General features: G+C 37.8%; 1 long non-coding RNA gene across 1 annotated transcript; it reads left to right on the forward strand.

Moving 5' to 3' along the window:
- Nucleotides 1–3,134: 3,134 nt before the first annotated feature.
- LOC125698878 (uncharacterized) lies at nucleotides 3,135–15,708 on the forward strand. The gene is made up of 4 exons (XR_007379357.1): nucleotides 3,135–3,165; nucleotides 9,936–10,071; nucleotides 10,708–10,799; nucleotides 13,317–15,708. It is a non-coding gene; the product is annotated as an uncharacterized LOC125698878 (long non-coding RNA).
- Nucleotides 15,709–16,703: the final 995 nt, after the last annotated feature.

A 16,703-nucleotide genomic window follows, 5' to 3' on the forward strand; every position in this document is an offset into this window, starting at 1 on the left:
TAGGTTTCTACTGACTGAATTTTCACTACTCTGATTTTTAAGGTCACAAAGGAGCATATCAACAAGGTCCCACTGTGGGTGGGGTTTGGAAGCATTTCAACTCAGACTCTGATTCAGAACCTACAGGTGTCTTTCCATCTAAATTCTTGTAAGGCAGATCACAGACCTTGTTCTTTCCTTGGTAAGAAATTCAAGGCTATCAGTTACTGTTTATGACTAAATTACTTCAAGGCAAACAATAAAGAGCAGTCATTTTTCCTGAGTTTGCATCTGGGAGTCTTTCCTACTACTTCAGTTAGTAGAAATTGTGTTATTTTGGGAAGAGGACCTGGCCTTATAGAACATCACTTATGGGGCATACAAAGAAATACTGTAGGCAGGCTATTTGATACGTGTCATCCTGTCTAAAACATTGGGGTGAAAATTATATTAAGTGATAATTCATCCAATTAAGTACAGGCTTTACACAGATTTTTAACTAGCTGTAGTAATTTGGCAAATTGTTAGGCATCACTGGGAATAAAGGCATTAAATGCTCCATTTTCCTGTATATTTTCTGAATCTAAGAAGAGTCATTCTTAAACCACGGGACTGTGTCTGTTGCATGCTGTTATAAGTGGTACCTCCTGGCTGGTTAGTAAACAGTTTAATTAAGAATTTAAATAAGCTAACAGAGAAAAGTGGTATTAGTTATTGACATTGCTCAAATAGTTCTTCCTAAAGCTCTCAGAATACTTATAGAAAAAGCATTCAAATATTGACATTCATTTATTGGCCAGTCTTATTTTCTAATCTCTGCTCACATTCTTTACAGCTACCTGTAAACTCTGAAAAAGGTCCATAATTCTCCATCAGTGATTTTGTTTAAAAAAGGATCAGAAGTGAGCAGAACACAACAGCTCTCCATTAGCAGTACATTTAGTTTTAAGACTAATAGCTTGTGACTTGGAACAGATTTTTGACAGTCTATGATGAATTTCTCTAAAATTTGCGAAGTTGTTTTGTGTCTCATACCAACTTTGAACTTGGCCTCTAATCTGTTTTCAATTTAACTTTTACTTTGGTAAGAAAATCTGCAAACACCAGAAGGTCTTAAGTTTCATTTACACTTTCAGCCAGCCCTGCTGTCAGAGGGAGCAGTTTTCTTCTACCCACTTTTACCAGTGTAGGTGTTTGCGTGGCTGCATATCAGAACAGACTGGAAAATTGATGTGGGTTAAAACCAACTTTTTTAAAAAATGAGTTTTAACCAGGTCACCAATGTTATGCTTTACCACATGTTTGTGCTGGTGGAAATGAGAGACAGTTTCTTCTCTTGCTGACAGTGCTAGTTTGAAAGATACACGTACTGGTTTTTTTTCTAATGTTTTCTCACTTAAAATCTTGTCTGTGATTGATTCCATGCATTGAAGCTGGGTAAGGAAGGATACAACATATCATATCACAGTTGTCTTTTGCTTTTATTCCTTTTTTTTTCAGTCAAGCAAGTTCTGATACTGCAGTTCATTTCTCATGAGAAGGTACAACAACATCTGAGCTTTTTTTCAGCTTTTGCCACTGGCAATAAAATGCATATAGCCCCCACATGACTAGAGATCTTATTTCTAAGTGTAGGCTTTCATTTCTATTGTACCATTGTGTTCCCCAGTTCCTTAGAGTAAAGGAGTCTCACAGATGTTGGCTCTGTTCAGTGTGTGAATTCCAAGTGGTATACGCTGTTCAACACATATGCTAAGCCCAACACTGTAGAATGTTTCAGTGTTAGTTCTTCACAGTCTTATCTTAATGCCAGAATCCTCATTGCTGATTTAAAATTAACTGTTCTCATGAACTTCGTTCTGAATATGTCCTATCAATTCACGAGTTGATCTGATAGCTTGGAACTGGATTCATCAAATCATCTTCTCTACAGTGTCAGAAATGCTGCTTTGAAATTAATGTAGCTCACCTGCGATGGTCCTGCTTACTAAGAAAAGACTTTCTGTTCATTTTCTGATCTCATCTCCATGGACCTTATGAAAGCTGTTAAATATCTATAGGATGGGTGTCAATAGGGTAGGACCAGGCTCTCTGCATGGTGCCCAGCAGCAGGCACAAACTGGAACATACAGAAGTTCCATACCAACAGAAGGAAAAAATTCTTTACTTTGAGGGTTACAGAGCAGTAGAACAAGCTGCCCAGATGTTGTGGAGTTACCTTCTCTGCAGATATTAAAAACCTGTCTGGATGCTTCCCTGTGCAACCAACTGCACACAATCTGCTTTGACAGGATGTTTGGACTGGATGATCTCCAGAAGTTCTTTCAAACCCCACAACATGGTGATTCTGTGATACTCCTCAAGCAAACAATGTTGTGTATCTTATAATAGAGGGGGTGGGACCTGTCCTACTTTTCCATAGTATGTACCTCTTGGAGATGGCAACTTCCTGTGAGCACTTGTACCACTTGTATCTTTAACCACTATAACAGTATTAACAGCAATTTTCATAGTGTCAGCATCTGGCAATAGAAAGTTGTACCGTCTTATTTCTTCTAGAACTATTTGTGCTTCTGTGCTTACATTATTTTAATTTCTCTGTTTGTTACATTTTTGTTTGTTTGTTGAGAAGAATGGAATATATTAATTCTTGCTGGTGAAGCTGCATGTAGGTCTGAATTGCCTTGCTGTTGGTATACATTAACAACAACAAACACCACCAGATGCCCTCTACTCCTCTCTCAAGTTAGAGCTGCCTCCTCGTAATTACCTCCTGTAATTTTAACTGAAAATACTGTTTTTTTGTGTTTGTTTTTTTTTTTTTTTTTTTTACCAGCAAAAGAGTGGGAGAGGACCACAAATCTTTTTTCCTTAGATTTGAAGAGGTTAGGATGTAATGCCACCTGGAAGCATTTAGGGAACCTGTGCCATTTGTTGATATACATTGAGTAAAGCTTTCCCTTTACAGTGGAAATGCAAGTCACAGCTAGAACCAGTGATTGAGCATCTGGTGGGAAGATGGGGCCAACCCAGGGAGCTCAGGTGTATGCAATGTACCTGAGAGATCAGAAGGGGTGTAGCCAGGATCCACCCCCTCCCAGACCTCATTTAAGAGTTGGCAGTGGAAGCAAGAGCATCTTGTTTAGAGATCTATGCCTGGCTAAGGTCCTTACAGGCCTTTCAGAGGTAAGTAGGTTGTTAATTTTATTTCTGAGCTGTGACATGTGAGTGGATCCTCGCTTATTGTGGCCTGGGACCTTGCTGCTCTGTTGTGTTTTGCATCATGTTACAGCATTCCTCCCTACAGGCTTATTTGTGACCCTCTGACTCACCACTATCCAAGGGGCTTTTCTTCAAACAGTGACAGAGATGTAGCTCAGAATTTCTTGGTGTCTCTTTCAGACCTGTTACTAAAACCAGCTTAGTCATTAGCATCACCTAAATGGGAGAGTATTATGAAGAATACTTAAAATAAATAAGTTGATTACTTCCATGCAATGATAACAGTGAGGATAATGAAAACCAAAAATTATTTCAGAAACTAGTTAAGAATTGAGATGTTGGCACTTCTTCTAACTCCAGTTCTGTTGTCTTGCCTATTCTAGTCAGGAAGTTCAGTACCAGACTGGCAATGTAAGGAGAACTTTATTTTACACATCAGCACTGACTCTTACGGAACACAGTGAAACATCATGAGACAAAAACTCTGTTCTTTTCCTGCAGGTGTATTGCAGGTAGTTTCACTCCAAGCCATGTAATTACTTTAAGCACAGCAATATTTAATCTTGGAGGAACTGACTTCCATATAAGACCAAATACTGCTTATTACTAGCTAATATCCTGTGGTAGCTGGGAGCCACTGTTTTGCACAAAAAAACCCAATAGCACTCACTTTTTCACTGAATGCTTTAAGTCACCATCCTACCTGATAAATTTAAGGGATGTTTCTTTATTTTCTGTAGTTGGAGAAGAGCAATAGGGAAAGTCAACAGACATTTCATTTTTTTATATCTTTTTCTCTTCTGTGGAGTCAGTAGGCAGTAACACGCCAAGGTGTTCCCTTGTGCCATTATTACATGGAACAACGAGGAGCCATAGGTTATCACAAGTTCATTGTTTCCTATCTAAGCACTCTTTAATTATTAACCACCCTGGCTCTGGAAAGGTAACAGAGCTCTAGCTGTATTATCAGTGATGCAAAGCTAGAGTAATACCAGCTGGTGACTTGTTGGCAGTAGTAAGGTAAATAACGAAGCACCGCCTGGGAAGTGACATCAGTACCAATTACAGTGGTAACAGTGCTTCCAGGGACATTAACAATAATAGGATGCTTCCCAGTCATCTTTATTTCTAATCTGTTTTGTCAGTAATTCTAATTGAAAGAATATATTTCATAATAAACCATGATGTTTATTAAGGACTTGGTTTTCGTGGTATATGCATAATGGCCACATATATTGGTCTGAGGGTGTAATGAGGTGAGGTTCTGAATGTCCGCTGTGTGTTCTGCAGTATTTCCTTAGCGTCTGTGAATCTGAGTTGATAAAGGTTGGACTAATTCAGCCACTTTTCTTTACATAACAGTTTTTGAGTGTGAGAATTTGTAATTTGTAGATACAGTGTGTGATGGAGAAACTTCATTTTACATCAACTTCAAGTGTTTTTTAACTACATAAATATCAGCAGCATGCTAGTGTTTTGAATCTGTTGAAGGCACTTCTACCTTCAATGCAGTAGGTTATTTATTAGCCTAATAATTGTAGCTGCTCTAAGTCATCTATTTTCATAATCTCTATTTCTTAAGCAGCATTGAAATTCTGTGCAAAAGGAAGAAAAAAAAAAAGGAAAGGATCATTAAGCTGAATAAACAACTAACGATGCTGAAAAATACACTGCAGTGATATTTTAAGGTAATGCTTGTGTGGGCTGTGTAAAATCACGACGAGCTTATCTCCCACAATCCTTTTTGCAGCTTTATTACTAAACAAGTAGTTTACTGCTGCTTTGCTTTACCTGGCCAGCCAGTTAAAACCCTTCAGGTCCCAAAGTAAAGATGGTGGAGAACAAGGTGACAGGAGTGCATAATGGGATGAGTGAAGGTGTGGTGTAGAAAGTGATTGACACACAATCAGTGACCTTCAAGGACCCTTTAGGGCAACTTATTTAATTTTTTCACGAAAAGTTCAGCCTTAATCAGGAGTACGCTTTTGTTCGTCATAGTTTGAAGTGTTTTATCCTTTTTGAATTCTAGTCCAGGGTTGTCACACACTAGATTAGGTTGCCAAAGGCCCCATCCAACCTGGCCCTGAGCATCCCCAGGAATGGGGCACTTACAGCTTTTCTAGGCATACTGCGCCAGTGCCTCATCACCCTCTGAGTAAGGAGTTTCTTATATGTAATCTAAATCTGTATTCTAAGTTTAAACTCCTGCCTTATCACTACTCCCCTTGAAAGTGTCCCTCTCCATTTTCTCGTAGCCCATCCAGGTGATGAAATGCCACAGTCAGGTGTCCCAGAGCTGCCTTTTCTCCAGGATGAGCAGTGCCACCTCTACTCAGTCTTTCTTCCCAGGAGGCATCCTTTTCTGATTGTCCCTGTGGTCTCCTCTGGACCTATTACAACAGGTCCATGTCCTTGCTGTGCTGGGGGACCCAAAGCTGAGTGTAGGTGGGATCTGAACAGAGAGGGAGAGTCACTTCCCTCACCTTCCTGGCCATGCTAATTTTGATGCAGCCCAGGATGTGTCTTGCTTTCCATGCTGCAAGCACACACTGCAGACTGAAGTTGAGCTTTTCACCCACTAATACCCACGAGTCCTTCTCCACAGGGCCCTCTATATCCACTTTTTGCTGAGTCTGTGTTCATATTTGAGATTGCCTTAACTCATGTTCAAGAGCTTGCACTTAGCCCATCTGAACTTGATGAGGTTCACATGGGGCCACCTCTCATGCTGTTTTCCATGGGAAGACCTTGTGAATCTTGTGATTGTATCTCAGTTTAATGTGATGTAATGATTTGAACTGTTGTATGATGCACAGAACAAAAATTTCTATTCCTCTTGACCTCGTGGTGTTCTCGAAATTTTTCTGTACTTTTTAAATTTACTTCTTGGACTTGTTTGTCAAACCCAAAAGACACATCCTTCCATGAAAGCAGGAATGCTTTTTATTTAAATAAATAAAAAATCATTTGCAATGAAGAAACTTGAATATAGATGAGAAATTGTTGCTTTTTAGATATTTTAAGTTTTGGATAAACTGCTCTATTTGCTGAACTCCTTAATGACTGAAGCAATTATTTGTTTTCAGGAGAGGAGAAAAATGTTACTCATCCTAATTATCCATCTCTTTCTGGAACAAAAGTAGTTCTTGTACATGACTGTTCGTGGAAAAGCAGACATTAAAAGCGGTTCTGTTAGTCACTGCTTCTAAGTTGGCACAGAAGGTTCTCAAATTGAATCGAGAAGGTGTCAGCTGCATGTCTGGGTATTTTTAGTGCCTTTCTTAGGCTCTAATTAGCAATGTCTTAAAGCACAGTCAAAATTCAGATGATTCCTGGACTGTTTATTTTATGTCTTCATAGTAGATGAGAATAACAAACTGTTGTAAGCAGGAAAAAATCATGCGTTTGTCCTTCATACTAGAATCTGTAAGTTCTCCTAAGGATATGGGTTGACTTTTTTAAAGCTTAAAAGACATGTGGCAGCAACTCTTGAAAGGATCACTCTGTGCTGTCAGGAATTAGATGTGTGCTGATCTTTGAGGAAACTGAGGCTGCTTCTGTAGGCTTGGGCAGAGTTGTACAGCTCTGACAAGTCTTTACAAAGGAAATCAAATGTATGGCACTTCATTAACACTGCGTGAATCCTATGCACATATGAGCCTGAGATCTTTGATATGTAGCTTTGAGTCCTTCCTATAGCAAGCTGCTGTTAACCCTTGTTTTCCAGATGATGGTAATACCAGCAAAAGCGCAGAAGGTAGTATAGCTACTGTGCCTCCTGTTGCTGGTCTCTGGCTGTGTAGGAGGCTTAGTGCTCAGGTCTGTCTTGCTGCTGTCTTCCAAGAGAACAGAAATGCCATCACTTAAAACAAGTTTTCAGAATAAAATGCAGTTTCCCAAAATACTGCATTGACTGAGGAGTTCACCCACTTTAAGCCAAATTTGTGAAGAATTCAAGCCAATTTAGCTGGCTCAGATCTTGCTTCCTTAAGACTGCTCCACTCCAGAGCTAGAATCAATGTCAAGTGTTTCTATTGACATTTTGGGAACTATATATATACATTTATAAATATATATATTCCTTCATTAAAGGCAAAAGCATTGATGTTTATGAATATCTTTTAGAGTTAGGTTTTAAAGACCTTTGTGCCCTGCAGAGATTTAGTTTTCAAAGAAATAGAATGTACTTTAAATAATCAAATAACAAAAGTTAATTGTCAATGAAGGATGCATCTCAGCTTGGCACTGAGTGATTTTTTTTCTTTTAACATGATGATGTGCATAGTTCTCAGACAAAAATGGATCATGAAGCAAATGATTTTTCATTTACAAAGAGCACTGGGGAAAAACGGAGCTGCAGAATACCAAAATATGACAGAACAAATGGAGGGAAGTATATTAGAGTGGTCTCCAGCAGAAGGCTCCTTACTGTGCTGTGAAATCTTGTGCTGAGGTCTCCTCTGAGCAGATGTGAGCCGTCAATTCCATGAGTTTGTTATGCCTGTAATAACAAGCTGTGGAGTGGAGAGTAAGAGCTGATGTTTACATGGCTTCTGGTTATGCAAAACAAACTCTTGCCTGTGATATACCCCATGAACATACAGTAAAAAACCTAAGCTGCTAGAAAATTACCATAATCAGCTTATTTTGGTAATACTGAGAGCAATAGCTCCTTCTCAAGTCAGTCCTATCCTCAGTGCAGCTCTAGAATGAAGTATATTAAAGCAATGCATTGAACAGAATACTGTTTTTGCTGAAATAAAAGAGAATTAGTCAAATGCCACAGAGCATCTTGAGTATCTGTGGCATAGCTATAATTTAAAATACAGTCACAGATTCGATTTGTATTTAAGCATTGAAAATTCAGGTATTGTGTATTCTGCAGGTAGCAAAGATTAATTTTGGATTCAGACAAACACTATTCCTGTCTGAAACTTATTCAGAGGAATGTCCATCTCTAACTTAATCAAGCATACAGAATTTTTCATGCATGTATCTTTCTTGGGGTACTTTTCATTTCATGAGGTTGCTGGTGTTTTATTTCAATGCTGTCTTTTTCATTTCCTCATTCTCTCTTATTCTCTTCTTTCAGTGCACCCTGACCCGCCCCTTCATCTTTCTGCTTCATTGCAAACTTCTCTTTTCCTCCTCAGAATTTAACAGCCAATAGCAAACTGACATTCCCCTGCAAGCAGCATCACTTCTCTGTCTGTCAGGCACTTTCTTGGCCCCATCCTCACTGACCAGTGTGCTAATGCAGGAGGGAAAGCAGAAGAAACACTGAGTTGCAGCTGTAGACAGCAAAGCAATACTTGGCTCTTCTCCACATTCTCATTTTGAACACAGTTTTACACTCTTGTTTCTAGCAGCCATGGAAACCTTTCAGAAAGGTGAGACATGAAGTCCAGGTGGAATATTCCTGAGATTTCTCATGTCTTCCTTAAGGATGGTTGTCAAGAATTGAGCTCGTGAATGACAATACAGAACCATTTCATATAAGCTTCGTAGTGAGCTGCTCCTGCATGTATGAATGCACTACACAAATACTTGGAGATCTGAAAATATAACAAAAATATACCACAGTATAATCTAAATACACTGCTGAGAACATAGATTCTTTCAGAACTGTGAGGGCAGCCTAGTAGTTATGGTCACAGTGTGTTATGCCATGGAAACACAGCTTTACTTGTGAGTTGGGCTTTTTCAGTCACAGGTTTTAGTCTCAACTTCACAGGTTTTGTTCATGAAAATAAAAATCTATGTCTCTCGCATAAAAAAAATAACTCCAGAGGCTGAGTTACTCAGCTATTGTGAAATTTTCCATAGAATTCCAAATCACTCTGTGGCCAGAAAAGTACAGCAATGAGGGCAGTTCTCTCCCCTGCCCCATGGTATCTATTGTATTTGAACAATACCAGATACAGTGGCTTCCTGAAGCTGCTTTTTGCTGTTGTTAGCTACAACAGAATTATGATTTTTAGCCATTTTCCTTGTGGTCAATCCATGTAAGCCTTGTTACAGCACATGATTTAATAATTAAAATGGCTCTCCTTCTAAAGTTTCCTTTCCTCATTTAATTTTAAAAGAAAATTGGTGGTGATCAGATATATAGAACGTTAAGAAATTGTGAGAAATGCATTTTCTCTTGGTCTACCCTGCATACAGACAGTCTTATACCTTTTCAAACAAAAACCTTCAGATTCATAATCTGATGTTTTCCTGAATCGAATTTGTTTTTGATTTATCCAGAAGCAGATTGTATAACTTCATTAAAAATAACTTCATTACAACTTTCTTTTTACTAAGATTGTTTTTCATGGTAACACATATGGAAGTGACTTTATGGCTGTGGGTTTGGTATGGGTTGTTGGGTTTTGTTGTTTTTTGGTTTTTTTTCCTGCTATGCCTGTCTTGCAAGACATCCTCATGATTTAAATGTATGCTTTCATTTCACACTGCTTTAAGTGACAAAAAAAAAAAAGCCAGAATTTCTTCTCATGCTTATCAGGCTTCGTTACTAAAATCCCGTGGTTTTCAAATGCAAAATAAAATCTTGTCCTGTAAAATTCTTTTCCAGTGAGAAATCACTTCAGAAATGTTAGTATACTGGGTAGCAAGGAGATTTCAATATCCAGTGAGTGTTATGTAACTTATTTAAAGATATTATTTGAGATGCCCGGCGAAGGTGTATTCAGACAGTAAAGATTGATTTCAGATTTTATTTTTACCTTCAGGTTCCAAGTGTCTTGCTGATTCACTTCTGCTAAAACTTGGTCTGCTCAACATGAACTTGAAAAGAGTAATCAGTTTTGCAGTTGTTGATTGTGCATCTACTCAATTCCTCTATTTTAAGAGTGCTGTGAAAGCTGTGTAAGTGAAACAAACTCTGTTCCCATAGCAACACGTACCGACCAGAAGAACTTCCAGGTTATGTAGCATCCTTAAATGCAACATATTAAAAACAAGAAGTAAGATTGCTTTTCAGTAGTGAATGTGGAGACTCAGACAGTCCATCTATAAATGCTGCTGCTTCCATTTGATCTTTGCCCTTGTGTGATTTTCTTGGCAAAAGTGTGGAATCACGAAATTTGTCTGACCTCACTGCTGAGTTTGCCAAGCAGCTGAGGTTATGGCAGTGGCAGTGCATGTGACTCAGTGAAGCCACTGTATGCACCATATATTTTAATATTAACATCCTGACAAGAGCATTTCTATGGAGAATTAGAACAAGTCTGTTTTCTTTCCCAGTAAGTTGCACTTAGCCTTTCAATTTATCTGTCAAGAGGCCATGCCTTGAAATTCAAGGGAGGAGTAAAGTGGTCACTTCTAGCTTTTATATTCACGCTCTTTGAATGACTGAGTAAACAAGTCCTTGTTGAAAGGTGATCTCAAAGTGCTTATGAGTAGTAGACCTTGCTGGTAAATGGAAGAGTTGCACATCTGCCAGTCTTGTGCAGCAAACCAAGAAAGGTGGACCTTTATCCTTGCTTATGTGCAACTTGACAGAACGCGTCAGCTGTGAATGAACCTGGATGGAGCCAGAAGGCAAAGGACTGAAAGGGCTCTTATTTGAAAGTAACATGAAGCCAGGTCTTCAGGTAAGAGAAGTAGAAAAGCAGGCATCTCAAATGAATGAAAAATGATATTATTTAGTTTTATGCTGCATCTAAATTGTAATATAAATGCTATAGTACAGTTCACAGTTACTGGAATCAACTTACGTTGAAAGTCTGTATTAAGAATTATAGAAGTACAGTATATTTAAGATGAGAAACAATGTATGACCAATTCTTCAGGGAGCAGACAAGGCTTTTAGTTTTTTTTTTTTTTTCAATTTCCAGTTTGGGACATAAAATTTGTATCCTTTTATATTCCATCATTTTATAAGTGGAAAAAGTAGAACTTCAATAATAACCAAAGCTGAAAAGCTGTGCAATCTATAACACGTGTACAACTTCCTACAGTAGTGGATTAACACATTAATGCTAAAATTGATTTATTTTGATTCTCTAGACCATTTATGAGTGTTGAGGGCAAAGTACTTTGGATAATAGGAATGCAAAATCCTATTTGTTAGAGGACCACTTCTTTTTCTACCTCTGTTTTTCTTTCATTGCTCTTTATGTCTTGTTTTTCCCCAACTGGACAACCATCCATTGGCTCTCTTACTTCATGCTACTTAGAATAAAATTTTGCTCTCTATTTTAAACTTCATTTAAAAATACAATTTAGAAAATCACTTTCGCTAGGAAACTTAGAACTTACTTAGAATTTTAATTATTTTGCTGAATAATTCATGAAAAATATTAATGTAAGTTATTAGCATTTAACTTACTCCTAATAGGACAAATGTCACTATATCTGGAAAAAAAAATTTGCTTTATCCTTGACTTCACATATAAGGTTCAAACAGTAATAAATACTGTACCAACACACAGATTCTTGGCCTAATAAGTTCATCCAAGTAGCAAAGAAGCATGAAAACCCACAAACACATCCTTGCAACTCCTATCCTTTTTTTCTGCCTCCTTGTTTATTTGTCAGTTGTGCCTCTTTGCTGTTGTTGCATGCAATGCATTTATTTCATTTGATGATAAACAGTAAAAATATCTTGCATGCTAGAGTTAATGCATTTTCCATCATGCACTGCATTCATTATTTTTCCAGGTATGCTGTGAACAGATGAGTACTATAAGGCAAAACAGAAAAAAGTGATTTTGAAATGTTTCAAGTAATTTGCACTCCTATGATCTGCAGGAGTTTTGTTTTGTGTGTTCTCATACAGGTCTGCAAACCTGTATCCCAGTCTGCACAAATCAATAAGAAATAATAAATCTTTTGGTATCCAGGGGATATTCAACTGCTTGTAACTTGTTTGGAGTGAATGTCTACAGCAGAACTCTGCTTGCTTTGTAGAACCCAAGGAAAAGTCCATGAAGACACTGCGCAGTGAATTTCAATTATAAGGTGTTTAAACAAAGTCTAGGGATGTTTATATTACAATGAAAGAGATACAAATGTAAAAATGTTTGAAGAAGCACATTAAGTTCCCTTTTTCTTTAAGCAGAAAAATTAACAAAAAAATGATTTATTTTGCACAGGTGGTACAAATTCTAGATAAATACTACAGCTTCTTTCCAGAAGAGTAGAATGTATTAAAGAAAATGAAGGTCCATTTGCTGAGTGAAATATGAAATTGGTATCTGTCAAATCAGACCAGCAAACATGGTTATAATTCCTGCGTGGAAAGAAACTTGAATTAGATCCAAAGATTCTCAGGCATTATGATTTAAGATAATTTGTTAGTACAATATGACTAGTTGTGTTCTGGTGTGTTCAAGAATATCTTTAATTCTTATTTAACATTGTCTATTGCCTTCTGGGTTCTGACTTTCTCATTACCCTGTATGGATATGAGCTCACAAAACCCTTGTATTTATGTAATCACAAAGATGACATATCAAAAGTGGGTTGCACTCTTATTCTACAAAATTTCAGGGGAAAAAAATCAGTTCATCTGGGTGATAGTAAGGTTTTAAAACACAAGAAGAGCAAGAAAATATCAGTCCAGTAAATAATCTACAATATCGAGACCTACGTTCTCTCCAGAATGTGCTCCGCCACTGTCCTCAATGGCTGCCTGTAGGAACTTCTCTGGTTTTGAGATTAGATTACCATAAAGCTTTCCCTTTTAGAAACTGCATAGTTACATATAAATATTTATATTGCCAAAATTCCAAGTACTTGAACCCCATGCTGAGGAAGTTTTGCTCTGAATCATGGATATGATGTGATGCAGAAGCTGTGTTTTGTGGAGGAGCCGGCCATGGAGCAGGCTCAGACCATAGGCTAGTTCTCTAACCTGGGTTATGGGATAGTGACAGAAAAAAACTGAAACTAGACTTCTTCACATTCTAATCAATTGTCGTGGTCAGCTGATTGAGTTCATTTTGGTAAATTCCTGAACGTATCTAATGAAAACTTTCCCTAAACAATCCTCAAGTCCTCTTCTACGGCTTTTCTTTGAGTGTCACTGTCAAGGCAAACCAGGTAGCTTAGGATGCTTTACTCGTATCTGTTTCCAGGTGACTGCTCTCTTCTTGTTTTGTCTGCAGGGCCACTGACAGGCAAAGCACCGCATTTGGTGAAGGCACCAAATTCTCTTCTCTTCTGAGTTCTTGCATGTTCTTGAGCAAGCTGTCTGCCTGCTGCTATGTTACTGACCTGCAGTGTAGGTCTCGTGTGTACTTTTTACATGTAGTTTCCAGTAATAGTAAACAGAGATATGCGAAGACATTGAATATTTTTCTCTATGCAAAATAGCTGGAACTTCTTAATTTGCAAAGTATTTTGTTCTTTACTGCTTGTACGTGCATTTTGGTGTTGAAGAATTAAGATGTACTGTAGAGTTCCTGAGGAATGCTTGTAATTAACAGTTTGACTTTAAATCACAGCGTGCTGGGCATAATTAGCATTCAATATTTCCGTATGATTAAAAATAGAAGACAAAACTAAAGATTTTGAATGTTTTTAGCATTGAATCCCCTGGTTTAGAGAACTGAAATATTGTCTTTTGGCTGGATAACTGATCTGTGCAAGCAGTGTGGTTGTAAGCATCTGCAGTTCTGTAGCAATGTGTAGCATGCTGCAGAACAGTCAAGATAGTGCTTTCTTGATAGCTTTTCAATAAAGGAGAGTCTAAAGAAATCAGTATATTTTCCTGCTCAAGTGGTGGATATAATCAGGTCAAAATGTAGAGCAAAAGGAAATCATCTTGATTGTGAATAGTAAATCTCTTTTACCACGTTTTCTCAAAGAAAATGAGTTCAGCGTAATTATATTAAGTGTTATTTCTTTGAGGCATAAGAAATAGTACTATACAGCAAAAAGAAATCTTGGTCTGGATATTTAAGATCAATTTATCAGAAAAAAACTGGTGGAGGGCTGGTTGGGCTGCCTATCCTTGCTTGACCTGCATGTGCTGTAGATTAGTACCCCAAATTCAGCACTTCTATTAACATGTTCCTTTTTCATTTAAAAAACAATAGACAGGAGCTTGGTTTGCTCTTACTGAATCTCTTCTTGTTCAGCTCTTTTTTGCTGTTTACTGGGCTGTTCAGAGGCACTGCGAAAATGAAGCCAGTGAGATACATTTGAGTCAGTAGATATGACTCAAATATTCCAGTATTTTCAGAGATATTCTTAAATACCTGGCTGTGCGCTACTGCTTTTTGCTTTGAGGCATAAATCGATTACTGCAGAAATCAGAAGAGTGTTCTCTTTAGAATCTCTGCCCACTGCTGTAGGGAAATGAACTGGACAGACATAATATGGCAGATAATTTTTTTTTACTCTAATTTTTCTGTTAATGTAAAGTTTATTCCGAATGCAATTACAAATTAGCAAGTACATATTCATTCTAATTGCATTTATGGGACTACTTAATCTTCATAAAGACATCAAGTCTGCACAATGTCTGTGTCGTAAGCAGTGACTCATCAAGAGGAGGAAAAGACAGATCTTTCTGGTGCTCTGTAAGGGAGTAAATGGGTCTAACGAGGTAGTGGATCTTTAATTTTAAAATTAGTCTCCTTTGCAGAGTATCTTAAAAACCACTGCTTCATTCTGACATTAGATTGGAAATAATATCTAATAATTTATTATCAAAATACTTGGAAAAGTTTTGTTTGTCATATAGCTGAACTTCAGGGCTTTTTCAAGCAGTCTTACAGTATGTACTTATTTTTCCTGTAACTAAATATATTTTGAGAGAAGAGGATGTGCATAAAGGAGAAGAATAAACACCTTGCTGCAGCTAATATAGCATGATGTATAACAAATTGTTTTTACAATTTCATGTTAGTATTTATAAAGACGTCTCTTACCACTAAGATGTACCAAAAAAAACCTCATACTGATCATGAATCTTCCTTGATTCATGATGAGAAAACTGCAAGATGCTTCCAAACAAGCTTGAAGCTAGTTCTGTTGGGTCTTCATTATTGCTTGTGTCAACTGATGGCTAGCCTTTTTGTTCTTCTGGATCTAATATTTAAAGATGTGCTTGTACACTGCTAGCACCTTGAGCAGGAACCATGCGGGTGATGCTAAGATACTGTATCAAGAGGCAATCCACTTCTTAGCAAGAGTAAAAAAGTAGTATGGCCATCAGATGAAGAAGTAGATCTGCTCTGTGATTAACTAACGCAGTGCTTTTCTCTATATCTGAGCACGCAAACTGAAATCCTCCTGCTGTGAATGAGGAAAACATGCATGCTTTACAAGAGGGACACTTTTACAAAGGCTATTCCTGGAGGGCTCATCCCTGCTCAGGGATGTAACTTAGACTGTCCAGGTAGCAGTATACTTCAGTCAAAGCGTTAAATAGAGGGTTTAAATACTTTTTTTCATTGAGCCAAATCACACTGGCACATTTTACCACAAAGCTTAAGAGATACTGTCTCAGTAGCTGTGGTATTGCCTCTGGATTGGTAGAAGACAAGACAGTTATTCACCTCCCTTTGGAGAAGCTTGTTATCTTAGGCTTAGTGTGGTGCACTCTGCCCCTTCACAGCTCCTGCCAACTTGAGGCCAGCACTCAGTCACAGTGCTAAGGTACCCAGGCAAAAGGTTAAACCAGAGTCAGAAATACTCCACAGTTCCCACGAGTAGCACAGAAATAACAAAGAGGTGTGTTAACTTTGAGCATGTCTTCAAATCTGTAAGAGTGAAGAAATCTGAAGTGTACCCACAGTGTTTTTGAAAATGCTGGAGAAATACAGCGAATCATAGGGCTGCATGACCTCTTCCAGAAATTCACATCACAGTAGTTAAAATATTCATCTTCTCTGGTTATATGCTTATCTGCTCATGGGCAATATTGGTGGTAGGTGGACAGCGGGGCTGGATGGTCTTAGAGGTCTTTTCCAACCTTAATGATTCTATGATTTTAAAATTACTTTTTAACATCAAAATTCTATAATTGAGTATTGCTGGGATTTTTTTTGTTTGTTTCTGTTTGGTTGTTTTTTTGGTGGCTCAGAGCTTTGCAAACTCCAGTAAAACAAAATAAGCTGAGCTTTGTAAACTGCAGCCCTGCTTAATGACTTTTGTTCTGAAATTAGGAAAATTGTTACTTGGAGCCTGGATCACAAACCTGACTTTGCCACAGTAATGATTTGTCTGAAATATCTTTTCCGTAGTATATATGCAGTACTCATCAGTCCTGTGATCTGAATAATCTTCTATCCACAACTCATCTGCAGTCGCTTAGCTCCCATTTACAGGCACAAGAAGTAAATCTAGAATCTTTTTTTTTTTTCCCCAAACTGCTCTATTGGGGTAATGGAAATGTAATGGAAAGCTTAATGGCAGCCTTTTGCCTGGATGAAATAGGATAGAAACAATGTTCTTAGTTTTATCTGATAAGTTGTGTGATTGGCAGTTGAAAAATTTGATTCTGAAGACTGAGTCAGTACTACACGTAAGACTGATGTTTGTAC

The sequence above is a fragment of the Lagopus muta genome, chromosome 11, assembly GCF_023343835.1.
Source record: "Lagopus muta isolate bLagMut1 chromosome 11, bLagMut1 primary, whole genome shotgun sequence".
Lineage (NCBI taxonomy): Eukaryota > Metazoa > Chordata > Aves > Galliformes > Phasianidae > Lagopus > Lagopus muta.